General features: G+C 37.0%; 1 pseudogene; it reads right to left on the minus strand.

Annotated features, from left to right (window-relative positions):
* Window positions 1–11,476: 11,476 nt before the first annotated feature.
* On the minus strand, window positions 11,477–15,967 carry LOC131158647 (uncharacterized; annotated as a pseudogene).
* Window positions 15,968–16,522: the final 555 nt, after the last annotated feature.

Here is a 16,522-nt window from a genome sequence, read left to right on the forward strand (position 1 = left end):
GTTCATAACAGTATTTTTCAAACATAATTATCTAATATACATACTTTCCTAAAATTTGATGCTGTAAAATAATAAATAATTTCATGAAAGATTCTGATTTAGTTTATCCCCTTACCTGCCTTACTCAAAAGCCCACAAAATACTCAATCCTACACCTACAGTGTTCCCAGCACAATACACTGAAATTAGAATTTCCCTAACAAAACTTCAGTATTATCTTTCCTAACATATTTTCCTCAGTATAGAAACACCAAATACATAATAATACTGAAATTAACTAACTTACCCAAATTTTGGGATGGTTCCCAAGTTAGCCTAACCAACGATCCACTTCTGTAGAAATGAAGAGAAACTTCCTAAGAGTTGGTGGCGGCTTTGGATCTTCGATCTGGTGAAGAACCGGGCCGAAATCGAAGAGAGAAGGAGTGAAGGATGGTTTTTAGTGAGAGAGAGGCAAAATCGCATGTAGAATCTCGCTGAAAACCCGAGTTTGAGCTATTTATACCCTTGGCTTCGTCGACGAGGTCAAGAAGGGAGTTCGTCGATGAACTCATAACCTTCGTCGATGAATTTTAAGCCCTGAAATAGCCCTCTCGGTAATTCCTTGTCGATGAGACACGTGTTCCTGTCGATGATCCCAATAAGCCGCTTCGTCAATGAGATTCTGTTGTGACCCCCTTTACAATTTCCTTTTCCTCTCCTTTATTTTATTATCTAATTATTATAATTCCTCAAGTCTCTACAGGTGAAGCTTTTCAGGTAAGAATTTGATTGTGAATATGTTGTGTTTTGGTGCAGGTTGTCCAGTTAGGTTCAAGTAATTGTAAATATATATTTTCGGATTTTGTGTTTTGAAAGGTTTGAGAGAATTTTTGTTGACTACTTGTAATCTCGCAAAGACAGTTATTATAACCACGGTATTCCTTCACCATAAGTGATGATTATTAATAAATTTGGAACAGGGCCACTATGTGAGCAGCCACCGGCTTTTTCTAGAGTCGGATAAGCAATTCAATAATTCCAGGAGTGATGATAAGTATGAGTTAACAAATTTCGAGGATGAAATTTTTATAAGAAAGGGAAGATGTGGGAACTCGAACCACAAAAATAAAAATAAAAGAAAATAGAAAAGAGAAAGAAAAAGAAAAGAAAGTAAATGGTTTGGTACAGAACCAAATCGTCAACAGTTTTGTAGAACTCAGGAAAACCATCGACGGTTTTAGAAATCTCAAGAAAACCATAGATGCTTTCAACTACCGAGAGGTTTTGAGGAAGATTTTGGTTTGATAAGTGGCAAAACCATCGACGGTTTCCTCCAAGCTAGGTTACCTACAAATAAGTGTAAGGTTTTTTTTTAAAGAAATAAGTTTATGTATCTCTCTCCTAGGGTTTTGGGTTTCTCTCTCTCTAAATATTTCCTGAGTCTCCCTCGTGCTCCCTGATCCTCTCTCCTTCCTTTTAGCTTGTCGGTTTCCCTATCCTCAACAAGCTTAAGGAAAAGCTAGGATTCGTTCCAAGGAATGTGGTAGGCAGATTTTTAGGAACAAGTAAGAGGATTAGATTAGGCCAGTTATTTTTTAAATGTGGACCGATTAAACTATAGTATATGGTACGAGAATGTTACATATAATTTTCTGATTTAATCAGGCGGTTGAAAATGCTATTTTGGTTATTATACTTGGTTTTGGGGGGGAAAAAAACTAAAGAGAGTGGGGTGATCATCTCTGTTTTACCAGTAAAATATGTGTTAGCTTTGGTGTATTCCCAAGAGGGGGAGTGAATTGGGTAATTAAAGTTTCCTACGTTGATTTCAATTCCACAATCAGTAATTCCCAACCTAGGGTCTATCTAAGCACATACCAATACCCCAATAGAATAATACTGAGCAGATATATAAAACAGATGCAGCAGACTCAATATTTCTAAATCATTCACAATATTTAAAGCATGCACATTATTCATATAACTATTCAAATATAAGCATACATGTGCATAAATTAAATTGCAGAAATATAGAGAGTATAGGGAAAAAGAAAGCCAACACAAGATATGTTATCGGGGTTTGTCCAATTGTGCCTACGTCCCCGTCTTGGCTCACTAGCACAACAATTCCACTAATGCTCACTTAACGGGTGGAGCGGCACCGATTACAATCAAGTCAATTGGTGGGGTTGACCTCAACCTACACCTTACTAAGATGGTGCACCTAACTTTCCTAATCGGGTCTATGCCAATCTGGGACTATTCCATAGGGCTAGTCTCCCTCTTTAAGACCACGCTTGGAATACAACAAATATAAATTTACGTACATGGAAATGTGCTTCTCAACTAAGTAGACTACGTACTACAATACAACACAATATAATCAATGTGTTTCAAGAATGTATGAACTATAAGTTCAGTGCTCTATGTATGCAAACAACACTCAAGGTTATGTCTATAAATAATTAAGCACAAGAGTGTATCGATAATCAAATCTTTGAAACTTTGTTTAAAAATATTTCTCAATAACAAACTAGAGTTTCAAAGATTTTTAGCAAGTATAATCAAACAATCTCAACCAATATTTTCTCAAGATGCTAGCACAAGAGATGTTTCAAAGTAAGCTTGTGAAAATATTTTTGCACACAAAAAAATAAACTCAATGAATCTTATAATAACAATGTAAAGACTCACTTAACTATAAGATTTTTCCCACACCCAGATTTATTAAATGAAATTGAGGGAAAAATATTTGCTTTACTCTCACTTTAAAAATCAAACAACAATGAATATGCTGAGAGTATCTAGCAATAACAAACAATAAATGAACACTCACAAAGTAAGATTTCTCAAAGGAATGAAAGTATTTGAGTGTTATGGGGTTAGAATGAACAAATAGGGTTTAGGAAATTTGAGAGAATTTTTGGCTAATCCTATTTGCTAATCACCACTAATCTAAGCAAATGAGCCCCTATATATAGAGAGAGGCCAAATTACAACCGTTGGGGACACTAGGGGTATTATTAAATTTGTTTTAAAATCCATTAAGAAAATTAGCCTTATTTACTTAATTTTAACCCCAGTAAAAAATAAGCAACCCGAAAGGTTTTAGGTGTCTGAACCTTAGTTCGATCGTACGAATAAACTCAGTTAAAAAATATATTTTTAAACGTTTGGGTGCCCGAGTCTGGGTTCGGTTGGCTGAACCATGGCGATTTTCCTACTGTCCGCAGTTCGAGTGCCCGGGTCTAAGTTCGGTTACCCGAATATAGGTATTCGGTCACCTGAGGCCTATTTTGAACTAAAATGTTCGGTGACCCAAGTTGGTGAAAAGTGTCTTTTTAAGAGTTCGGTCGCCTAGAGACGATACACTCATTTCTGATTGAGTCGCCTGCAACCAGGTCAACTCATTGACTTTCTAGCGGTTCAGGTGCCTGAGGTGTTTTGAACACCACAAGTTCGGTCGCCCGGCCTCTCACATATTTGCCTGTTAAGTTCATTTTCACTTCAATTAATTCCCCTAATAATATATGTGATATGGGGACTATTTTGTGCATTTGTGTACGGACTTAAGGTCTTTCTAAGTTCTTTGAGGACACCAAAAAAATCCAGTGTCTGTCGACCGAAGGGTGATCCCTAAGGCCAATCTACGGTCTTTGGCTTATAAGTTCTACATGCATGATATGCAGATTATTACAAACCTTTTTGAAATGAAATTATTACAAATCCAATAACATTATAACAAATAATAAATGTGTCAGGGTCTTCCTTTTGTTCAAGTCTCCGAGTTCCATCATATCATATGATATTGTCAATGAAAACCTACACAACAACTTGGCAGACATTAAATACCAGAGTATTTGTTATAATCAAAATAGGGTATGACCCGTAAGGTCAACAATCTCCCCCTTTTTAATGATGACAAATACGTGTCTATTTCTCCCCCTTTTGATAACAGCAAAAATGGCCTAAATAAACATTTAAGTATATAGGCAAATAGGAATACACATTTATATACAATGGATAAGTTGAGAAGATTTTGAGAAATTTTGGCACCATGCCATTTGAAAATAGAGCATTTCCCAAAAATCTTTGTATGCAAGTGACCTGATTGAGTAATATATTTTCCAAGATATCCACAACTACTTACTCAAACAGTTCAATATTCTCAAAACATAAATATAATTATCAATCATGTAAGAGATATGATAGTTATGCATTTCTTAGCACAAACAAATTCATAGAGTATAAAGCAATGATAGGTTTAGCAGTTAAGCACACAAACTATATAACTGGTCATTAAAAAGTTTAAATGACATGAAAACAGAATTAGACTAAAAATATATACAAACCATTGCAATTGAAACATATCATAAGACCCATGAAAAATTTGAATTTAAAGCACACGACATCTGATAGAAAATAGTTAGTTTAAGCATAAAAGTAGTCTATCTAGTTCGTATGCATTTCATGTGAAGTTACCGAACCAGTTATGCATTTCAAAAGTGTGTGTGTGTGTGTGTGTGTATACATAAGTAAAAAGGCAAGACATAAAAAATTTTAAACTTTGAGAATGTTTCTTGCCAAAAAGTATATGTAAATAGATATATATGTATAAATATATTTCCCCCTTATGATATTGTCAAGAAATACTGGTGTCGCGACGTCCCGGGAGCGCGTGTGCCCCCGGCGGCGAAATCAAAAATCAATTTAATATTTTCATGGAAAAACATGGTATAGGAGTCGCCACTAACCTTTAGTGCGGTTAGAACACATGATCACTACCTCGTTAGGGGTAGAATCGGTCTACATTACCAGAGTTGGGGTCGGGAGTTCGGTTACGCGAGGGGAAGGTACGAGCACCCCCTACGCGCCCGTTCTTAAGAACGGCACCTAATTAATTTAAAATTATCCCTAAGTTAATCTAATAAATCTTTACATTACTCCTTTTTATGAATTTATAAATACATGTACAAAATAAATAAATAAATAAAATAATAAATTAATGAAGATAATATATACATATATATTCCCTCAGAGCTTAGGGTACGTGATGCCCGAAGGCTCATACCCCCCCGCAATAAAATCATAGGGATAATAAAAAAAAAAATCAAAAATAATCATAATAATAAAATAATAACAAGTTAATATAAATACTAAAAATATCACGATTAAATATATGTATACTTCAAAATAGAATAAGGAGAGTAATAATAATAATAATAATAATAATAATAATAATAATAAATACAATAATAATACTAATAATTGAAATATTAATAGTAGTAATAATAAATAATAATAGTAATAACAATATTAATAATGGTAAAGATGATACGTACATAGAATATTATGGAAATACAATAATTCAACTATGGAAATAATTAATAAATATATCAACATGGAAACAAGATTATGGAAACAACTCAGACTACAAAGATATTATGCAAGCATATACAAGTATGATATGGAAACATAGAAAAACCTAAAATTGAAACACAATAATAATATAAAAATATGTATGCTAATATACACTCGAATGCGCATGAATATGCAAATAATTATATAAGGCAATCACAATAATAATACCAATATACAAACTATACACAACAGGAATGTGCATTCAAAATAACATAAATATACAAATATAAAAGACAATAATAATAATCACATAATATGAAAAAAAAATATATACATATATATATAATAAAATAAATATGCAACATAATAATATGAAAAATAAATATACAACAAGATAAGCACACAATACAATGATATGCATAATAAATGTACAATAAAATAAACATGCATCGTAACAATATAATTATGCAAAATAAATACACAATAAAACAAGCATGATAATATTAACATGGCAACGATATTAAAGTATACAACCAGAAAAATATATCAAGAATACTAAACATTAAATAATGAAACGTAATAAAGAAAGAAAAAAAAAAAAAGCTAAAAAACATCATCATCTCAATACCTAATCCTAAATAGTACAATACCAATTAAATATATATGTATACATTTACACACACATAACACAACAACAATTGTACAATAATATTAAATATTTAATATATACGACGAATACAAATATATGACCTTTAAACACAAACTCTGACGATTAATATCTCATAACAGTAATAAATTTATAAATATGACAAGAAACGATATAAACATGAATATCAGCTAAAAAGTCTCACCACAATATTACATATGTAACAAATACGATAAAAATTTAAACTTTAAATATTAGAACAAGTTCTTACAATAAAAATTCTATGATAATAATAATACAACAATTAATACAACACAAGTAAAATCAAAATAATTACGTTAATACAATTAATATAATAATTATAATATGCAAGCAATTTACTAATAACAATATACAAATAACAATAGCAATAAAACTTAACTAAATAATAATAAGTGACAATCAGTGTGTGTGTGCATATACAGCATGCATAAATAAATAAGAACAAAATTTCCACTTTATAAACTGAACCTATATATATATATATATATATATATATATATATATATATATATATATATATGTATATTCATGTTTGTGTGTGTGTGTATAGACAGCCGTGCAAAGGTGCTTACAGAGGGAGGCTGAGGGATGGAGCAGGGATCGGAACAGGACCGGAGACGAAGACCGGCGCACGGTCGCCGGGAGCTGTGACGGCGGGTATCACCAGAGTGTTGCAGCGATCTGGAAGCTGCTGGTGGGCTGTGGACTTCTCTGCGGCCTGCTGGAGGAGACTCGGGTGCTGCCGGAGAACTGGGGTCGGTGGCCGCTGTTGGTGCTCGTGATGGCTGGGGGGAGTGACGGTGATGGTGACACCGTGCGGGGTTACAAGATATGAAGAGTGGCCGTGAGCAGGGAGCCGCAACAGGAAATCTTCTTCTGCTGGTGCGGCTGTGGAGGATGGTCGGTGCAGGGGGTTCTCGGCTGCAGTTGGTCGGAGTGGTTGCGGAGGGCGAGGGAGTGGTGTTAAGAAGAGGATGGATGGGAGGCTGGGTGAAGAGGGTGGCAGGCAGTGCTGCGGTGGAGGCGGCGGTATTGGTTGCTGAGAAGAGGATGCCGAGGGAGGCAAAGAAAGGTTTTTTTTTTTGTTAGGTTTCTTCTCAGTTCCTCTGCCCCCCCGGCTGTGTCTGTGTCCCTCTGTGTGTGCGCTGCCCCCTCATATAAACATTTTTTTAGCAACCCTAACCAACCTCTTTTCCTTTTTTGGTTTTTTGCATTTTATGGTATTTTTTCTTTTTGGAAACAATATATATGAGAATAATTATTAATATGGTAATAATAATAATAATAATAATAATAAGGTAAAAATATATATATATATATATATATTAAAATAATAATAATAATAATAGTAACAACAAAGATAATGAAATAATAATAATAAACAATATAAATATAAATAAAAATAAAAGTAATAATAATAATACTAATGAAAAGATAAATAATAATAATAATAATAAACAATATAAATAAAAATAAAAATAAAAGTAATAATAATAATACTAATGAAAAATAATAATAATAAATAAGATAATAGTAATAATAGTAATAAAAATACTAATGATAAAAATAATAATAAAAATACTAATGAAAATAAGAATAGTAATAATAATAAAGTACTATTAATAATACTAATGATAATAATAATACAGAAAATAATAATAATAATAATAATAATAATAATAATGATAATAATAATAACAAGATAAATAAATAATAATAATAATAATAATGATAATAAAGATACTAAAAATAATAATAATAACCGAAATAATAATAATAATAATAGTAATAACAAAGATAAATAAATAAAATAATAATAATAATAATAGTAATAATAAAGGTAAACATACTAATAATAATAATTAAAAATAATGTCAATAATAATGAAAATAATAAATAATAATAATAATAAACAATATAAATAGAAATAAAAACAAAAGTAATAATAATAATAAATGGGATAATAGTAATAATAGTAATAAAAATACTAATGATAATAAAAAATAATAAAAATAATAATGAAAATAATAATAATAATAATAATAATAATAATAATAATAAAGTACTATTAATAATACTAATAATAATAATAATACAGAAAATAATAATAATAATAATAATAAAAATAACAAGATTAGTGAAGATTAATAATAATAATAATAATAAGAATAAATAATAATAATACTAATAATAATAAAATAATAATAATAATAGTAATACATATATTGGGCCTGGGTAAAAATGGGGTGTCTACAGCTGCCCCTCTTTGTAGGATTCGTTGCTTCAAAGTAAAAGTAAGATCTCTCCTACGTTATTTGTGGCAACAAAACTGCAAAGATAAAAGACGCTGATTTGGGACCAGGCCCATTGTAACGGAAGAGACCAAAATGATCTGTGAAAACCGATTTGCATGTATGCTTGAGAGCACATGAGAATGACTTGCGTCGAGTATAGGAACCCGAGCTATAGTTCATGAGAGGTGACTTGCACCGGGTGTAGGAACCCGAGCTATAGTTCACGGAGGGGTGACTTGCACCGGGTGTAGGAACCCGGGCTATAGTGCACGGAAGGTGACTTGCACCGGGTGTAGGAAACCCGAGCTATAGTTCACGGAAAGGTGACTTGCACCGGGTGTAGGAACCCGGGCTATAGTGCACGGAAGGTGACTTGCACCGGGTGTAGGAACCCGAGCTATAGTTCACGGAGGATGACTTGCACCGGGTGTAGGAACCCGAGCTATAGTTCAGGGAAGGGTGACTTGCACCGGGTGTAGGAACCCGGGCTATAGTGCACGGAAGGTGACTTGCACCGGGTGTAGGAACCCGAGCTATAGTTCACGGAGGATGACTTGCACCGGGTGTAGGAACCCGAGCTATAGTTCATGGAAGGGTGACTTGCACCGGGTGTAGGAACCCGAGATATAGTTCACGAAAGGTGACTTGCACCGGGTGTAAGAACCCGAGTTATAGTTCACGGAAGGCAACTTGCAACGGGTGTAGGAACCCGAGCTATAGTTCATGGAAGGTGACTTGCACCGGGTGTAGGAACCCGAGCTATAGTTCACGGAGGATGACTTGCACCGGGTGTAGGAATCCGAGCTATAGTTCATGGAAGGGTGACTTGCACCGGGTGTAGGAACCCGGGCTATAGTGCACGGAAGGTGACTTGCACCGGGTGTAGGAACCCGAGCTATAGTTCACGGAGGATGACTTGCACCGGGTGTAGGAACCCGAGCTATAGTTCACGAAAGGTGACTTGCACCGGGTGTAAGAACCCGAGCTATAGTTCACGGAAGGCAACTTGCAACGGGTGTAGGAACCCGAGCTATAGTTCATGGAAGGTGACTTGCACCGGGTGTAGGAACCCGAGCTATAGTTCACGGAGGATGACTTGCACCGGGTGTAGGAACCCGAGCTATAGTTCATGAGGGGTGACTTGCATCGGGTGTAGGAACCCGAGCTATAGTTCACGAAGGACGACTTGCACCGGGTGTAGGAACCCGAGCTATAGTTCATGAGGGGTGACTTGCATCGGGTGTAGGAACCCGAGCTATAGTTCATGGAGTAATAACTCAAACATTAGTGAGACAAAGGTCGTTTGAATAATGATCAAAAGAGATGCATGACAAGAGGGGTATGACTAGAATGCAGTAGTGCATGTATGCTGTCTACTGTGGTGCCAGAACATGGGGATATGTTGCTACATGTTTTTATGCAATGCCTGAAATGTATGGTAATGAATGAAGGAAATGCCTGAATCTTTTCCCCTGGTGCATCTGTGATCAATAACCTCATTTTTCATCTTGGCCATGCTTTTGATACTTGCCACATCTGTAACTGATCTTGGCTCAATTTTCTTAATTCACCCAATCATGGAGATGATTGACTTGGCTAAAAGGAAACCCACTAAAAAAATCCGCCTCAGTTGAATGGATCTACAACCAATATTAACCCTATTTGCTTAATGCAATTGGATAGGGAGACAAGTTTTAACACGACAATTGCCTCATTGCAAATGCATCAGTAAAAGCTCTCAATTTCATATGAAGGCCACAACCTCCTCAGATTCTGCCTTATTCATCGGTTGTACACCACATTTCCAAAGCACTAAGTCATATTTGCTGATCAGGCCTGAAACAGGAAGCATACTAGCGAACTCTTTTGATTACCCTATTCTTGAGACTATGAAAAAGGGGATTTTTTTTTTTTTTTTTTTAGAAATATCCAACCATGTAATTGTAACATCCCTTTGCTATATCAAAAGGTCATATATGCAAGATGACTAGTTTACCAGACTTAAATGTCAGTTCAAAGGAAAAACTTTATACCAGTATTCAAAAAGTCGAAGCACATGAATGTTAAGTTGTAAAGCTTAATTCCCCTTTTACTGAATTTTTTTTTTTTTTTCTTTTTTCTTTTTCGTCGATGACCCCAAACATTTCTCCCTCCTTTCACCTTATTCTGTTGCGAACCCCTATAATTCTCAAGTTAAACTATTGCCTCAGGTTCAGTTCATGTTTTGATCTCAAGATGGTCTTTAAGACTCGGGACGAAACGTAGGCTTGGGGATATAGGTTTTCTGAAGAAGAGGGAAACTATGGCTCAAAAATCCCAACCCATAATGACATTCTCTGCCCCAGTTTAAGTTGAGGCACTTTGTTTTGGCTTTGACCGAACTTGTCTTGTGAACAAGCTGCCTACGTACCTTTTCAGGATCAGGTCATTACGTAGTTCAGACTCAATCATTGAGTCTGACAAATCATTAGAGACAACAATGTATACCAATCTGGTCAGGTCTTTTATTTGGACTGTAATATAAGTTAGGGGTGCGGGTTAAAGAAAGAAAAAGTTAAATAAGGCTCAAAATCAGCATTTTTATTAAGGGCAACTTGGTCAAAGATCACATGCATAGTATGTCCCTTATTTTCTATCTCTTTTCTTCTTTTCCCATTTGCTTTTGCTGCTCCCTTTTTGTTTTTCTCTTTCATGAAGGGATTCGGTCATTTTTGTTTGGACTTCATTTGGGACTAATCCTTTGAAATTACCCCAGTGTGGGGTGTGATCCTTTGACGGGTTAATCAAAAATTGAATTTTCTAGGCTCAAGAAGGGCTTGCAAGGGATCTCTTTTGTTTCTTTTGGGTAGCATAAAGATGGCCTGCCATCATTTCGAGTAGCCGATTGTTGTCTCATATGACTTGCCAGACCCTAAAGGACCTATACCCAGGTTAAATTTTGTAAACTGACTTTTGAAAAAAAATACTGGTTTATCATTTAGGCTCAATTTGGTTATCAAATGGTAAATCATTATTTGGCTCTTTTATAGGAAAGCAGATCGGCCAACGATGGCCATCTATCATTTTGATCAAAACATGAATAAAGAACAGTCATCAGATTTATGAAGCAAATCGTCATCTTATTGAATTTCCTTGAGAATTTATAGGGTTTCTAAGAAAAATATTTCTTTACCGCATCTGAGTTTGTGGGGTGCACCAGATCGGCTCCATCCATGTCTGATAACAATAAGGCACCTCCTGAAAATGCTTTCTTTACCACATACGGCCCTTCATAATTTGGGGTCCACTTACCTCGGGGGTCATTATGAATTGGTAAGACCTTTTTCAAGACTAGATCCCCTTCTTGAAACCGTCGAATACGCACTTTTTTGTTAAAAGCTCTCATCATTCTCCTTTGGTATAACTGCCCATGAACTATGGCTGTCAATCTTTTTTCTTCAATTAGATTCAACTGGTCATATCTAGATTGCACCCATTCTGCTTCGGTTAACTCTGCTTCTTTCAAGACTCGTAACGATGGAATCTCAACTTCTATCGGAACTACAGCCTCCATCCCGTACACCAAAGAGAAAGGGGTAGCTCCTGTAGATGTTCGAACAGTGGTTCGATAGGCCAATAAAGCAAACGGTAACTTCTCATGCCAATCTCTATAGGTTTCTGTCATTTTTTCCAAGATGCTCTTGATGTTCTTATTGGCTGCTTCCACTGCTCCATTCATTTGAGGTCGATAGGGGGCTGAGTTATGATGCTTGACCTTAAACTGACCGCACAATTTCGTCATGACCTCGTTGTTCAAGTTTTTGGCATTGTCTGATATTATTCTTTCTGGGATCCCATATCTGCAAATTAATTCCCTCCTGATAAAACGATTGATTACATTTTGAGTGACATTAGAGTATGATGCTGCTTCTACCCATTTTGTGAAGTAGTCAATGGCCACGAAAATGAATCGATGCCCATTACTGGCCTTCGGGGTTATCGGTCCGATCACATCCATGCCCCACGCTGAGAAAGGCCAAGGTGCAGATAAATTCTGGAGTTGAGTGGGTGGGACTTGGATGCGATCTCCATAGATTTGACACTTATGGCACTTTCGAACATACTCTATACAATCCCGTTCCATGGTTATCCAATAATATCCACTCCTTAGGATTTTTCGAGCCAACGAGTGTCCTCCCGCATGGGTTCCGCAAACGCCATCGTGTACTTCCTGTATGATTTGTCTTGCCTCTTGCAACTCCACGCACCGTAGGAGGGTCATATCATGGTTCCTTTTATACAATATCTCCCCATCTAAGAAGAATCCCAAAGCTAGCCTCCGAATTGTCTTTCGGTCATTATTAGAGGCTCCTATGGGATACTCCTTCCATTGAATGTATGTTTTGATATCATGAAACCATGGCTTCCTATCGGCTTCTTCCGTCATTATACAATATGCAGGTTCCCTATGCATCCTTATTCGAATGGGTTCAATCTCTATTCCGGACTCAACCTTAAATAAAGCCGCCAATGTTGCTAACGCATCAGGGATTAAGTTACTCTCTCTCGGTAAATGCGAAAAACTGATAGTATCGAATTCCTGCATCATTTCCTGAATGAACTCCTGATATGGTATTAATTTGGAATCCCGGGTTTCCCACTTTCCAATCAACTGATAAATTACCAAAGCGGAATCTCCTTTTACAATCAATTTTTTAATGCCTCGGTCAATAGCTGCCTGTAAGCCCAATACGCACGCTTCATACTCTGCTATATTATTGGTACACGGAAAGGTGAGTTTGGCTGTGACTGGGTAATATTTACCCTCTGGTGATATGAGTACAGCCCCTATTCCATGCCCCCATACGTTGGTTGCCCCATCAAATAGCATCATCCACCCAACATTACCTTCCTTTTCTTGATCAATCGAATCAATATCTTGATCCGGGAAGTCAAACTCCATGGACTGGTAATCATTAACGGCCCTATCAGCCAAATATTCTGCTATAATGCTTCCTTTGATGGCTTTTCTCGTTACCTATGTGATGTCATATTCAGTCAACAGCATTTGCCAACGAGCCATCCGTCCTGTTACTGCAGGTTTCTCAAAAACATACTTAATCGGATCCATTTTAGAAATCAGCCATGTTGTGTAATACAGCGTGTATTGCCTTAATCTACTAACCACCCACACCAAAGCGCAACACGTCTTCTCCAGGTTAGAGTATCTAGATTCGTATTCCGTGAACTTTTTGCTTAAATAATAGATGGCGCGCTCCTTTTTTCCAGACTCGTCGTGTTGCCCTAACACACACCCCATGGAATTCTCTGATACTACTAAGTACAATATAAGAGGCCTTCCAGGGACAGGGGGAACCAAAACTGGAGGGTTCAATAGATATTCTTTTATTTTCTCAAATGCTTTCTGACATTCTTCTCTCCATTTTTCGGGGTTATCCTTCTTCAGCAGCTTAAATATGGGCTCACAAGTAGCAGTCAACTGAGATATAAATCGAGCTATGTAGTTCAATTGGCCTAGGAAACTCCTGACTTCTTTTTCGGTTTTGGGACTAGGCATTTCTCGAATAGCTTTTATTTTATCCGGGTCTACCTCAATCCCTTTCTCACTTACGATAAATCCCAACAATTTTCCTGAGGAAGCTCCGAATGTACATTTTTCTGGATTTAATTTCAGTTGACATTTTCGTAGTCTTTTAAATAGTTTCCTTAAGTTCATCACATGGCTATACTCATCCCGAGACTTAACAATCATGTCGTCCACATATACTTCTATCTCCTTATGCATCAAGTCGTGGAATAATGTTACCATGGCTCTCTGATAGGTTGCCCCTGCATTCTTTAAACCAAAGGGCATAACCCTGTAGCAAAAGGTGCCCCATAAGGTGATAAACGTGGTCTTCTCTTTATCTTCCGGGGCCATCTTAATTTGATTATATCCAGAAAATCCATCCATGAATGAAAACAGGGCATGTCCCGCTGTATTGTCTACCAGCACATCGATGTGTGGAAGTGGGAAATTATCTTTAGGGCTAGCTTTATTCAAGTCTCGATAGTCAACACAGACTCTCACTTTTCCATTTTTCTTCATTATTGGAACTACATTGGCCATCCACTCCGGATATTTGGCTACTTCTAAAAAACCAGCCTCAAACTGCTTCTGCACCTCTTCTTTTATTTTGATCAACATATCTGGGCGCATTCTCCTCAGTTTCTGTTTTACTGGTTTGCTATCTGGGTAAATGGGTATTTTATGTGTTACTAAGTCCGTATCCAAACCCGGCATGTCCTGATATGACCACGCGAAAACATCTTGGTATTCCTTCAAAAGGTTTATCATTTCGCATCTTTCTTTTCCTCCCAACAGTGCCCCGATTTTTACTTCTTTTGGTTCCTCATTAGTCCCCAAATTTATTGTGACCGTGGGGTCACTACTGGTTAAAGTTGGTTTTTCATCTGATTTCAACATTCTTTGCATTTCAGGTGATAAGTCAGTCTCCTCTTCTATTTCAGCTTCTAGGATTAAGTTTTCAAAGTTAACATCAATTTCTGGCTCCTGAATACTGGTATGATTATTTTCCTTATCCCTGCATAAAAAAAGGTAAACAATTCTCTGACAAATGACCCCATGATGCAATAAATGCGAAAGAAATGCATACTGGTTTTATTGATGAAAAAGACAAATGATCCGAGGCAATAATGTCCACGGATTACAAAAATAAAGCAAAATGAGCAAAAGCTATTACATGAAGGGAATTGGGTAATCAAAGGATGTCCAGTTCTGAATTTCTGCTCCTGTCAATGGGTAGATCCATCTACTCGAGTCATTCATATGGTCCCCTGATTCCAAGGCCAATATGCTCATCTGTTTCATTTCTTCCTCAAGAGTGACTTGATTGCCCTTTCGAAAGGTCTGATTCATTGGCGGACATTCTACCCCCCATTTAGTACTTACTCTCCCTGTGCGCCTCTCGATCCGGAGCATTCTTTTCTCTTCTGCCTTCTTCTTATGGTCAGCTAAAGTAGGAGTATATCCGATGCCGTATCTTTCATTCATGCCTTCTGGTAACAATGGCATTGCGATGCCCTGAAGATACTTCCCCAACCCTTTTCCTGGGCAAAACCTTGATTTAATCATTTCTGCAGCCACCATACGTGTAGAAGAAGAGATCTGAGGTTGAGGGATAACAGATCCCTCCATTATAGTAAGGACGTTGATGATCTCAAACGCTCGGAATGAATCTTCATGGGCTTCTTCAGCCGCTTCCACATAGGGAGTGGAAGAAGATTTAGTAACCATTATGTCGGTTTCTCCATAAGCACATACCAGTTTATCCCCTACTACAAATTTCACTCGCTGATGCAAAGAGGACGGAACTGCCCCAGCATTATGTATCCAAGGCCTTCCCAAGAGACAACTGTATGAAGGTGTAATATCCATGACTTGAAAAGTGATATTGAAGGTTACGGGTCCAATCTGAATAGGGATGTCAAGCGACCCTACTGACTCTCTTCGTGTCCCATCGAAGGCACGCACCACCAAATTGTTTGGTGTCACGTAAGAAGGATCAATGGGTAACCTCTGCAGTGTAGTCATTGGCATAACATTGAGGGATGACCCATTATCTATCAAGACTCGAGACATCATATGATCCTTACATTTCGTGGATATATGCAACGCCTTGTTGTGCCCCTGGCCTTCTGGCGGAATTTCTTCATCAGTAAAAGTGATGTAGTTGGAGGCCGCCAGACTTCCGATCACATGATTGAATTTATCAACGCTGATATCTTGGGGAATGTAGGCTTGATTTTAGGACTTTAAGTAATGCCTCCCGATGGGTCTCTGAATTTAGTAGAAGCGACAAAACAGATATGTGAGCTGGCATTTTCTTTAGTTGGTCCACAATGTTGTACTCGCTATGCTTTATTATCTTCAGGAATTCTTCAGCCTCTCCGTTGGATATTGGACTTTTCACTCTGCCCTATCTGGTTCCCCTGCATTCTGTCGATTTGTTTTAGAGGACTCTGGCATATACACCCTACCACTTCGAGTTATCCCTTTTACCCCTGCTATATTGCTGGGCGCTTCCTTCGACATACGCTTCACATTTATATTTCCAGGGTACTGCTTGGTTACTCTTGTATGGGAATGGCCTGGGAGTAGAGATCACCAAGCGAGCTGGTGCTTCCTTTGTGGGAA

The sequence above is a fragment of the Malania oleifera genome, chromosome 6 (genome assembly GCF_029873635.1).
Source record: "Malania oleifera isolate guangnan ecotype guangnan chromosome 6, ASM2987363v1, whole genome shotgun sequence".
In the NCBI taxonomy this organism is placed as follows: domain Eukaryota; kingdom Viridiplantae; phylum Streptophyta; class Magnoliopsida; order Santalales; family Ximeniaceae; genus Malania; species Malania oleifera.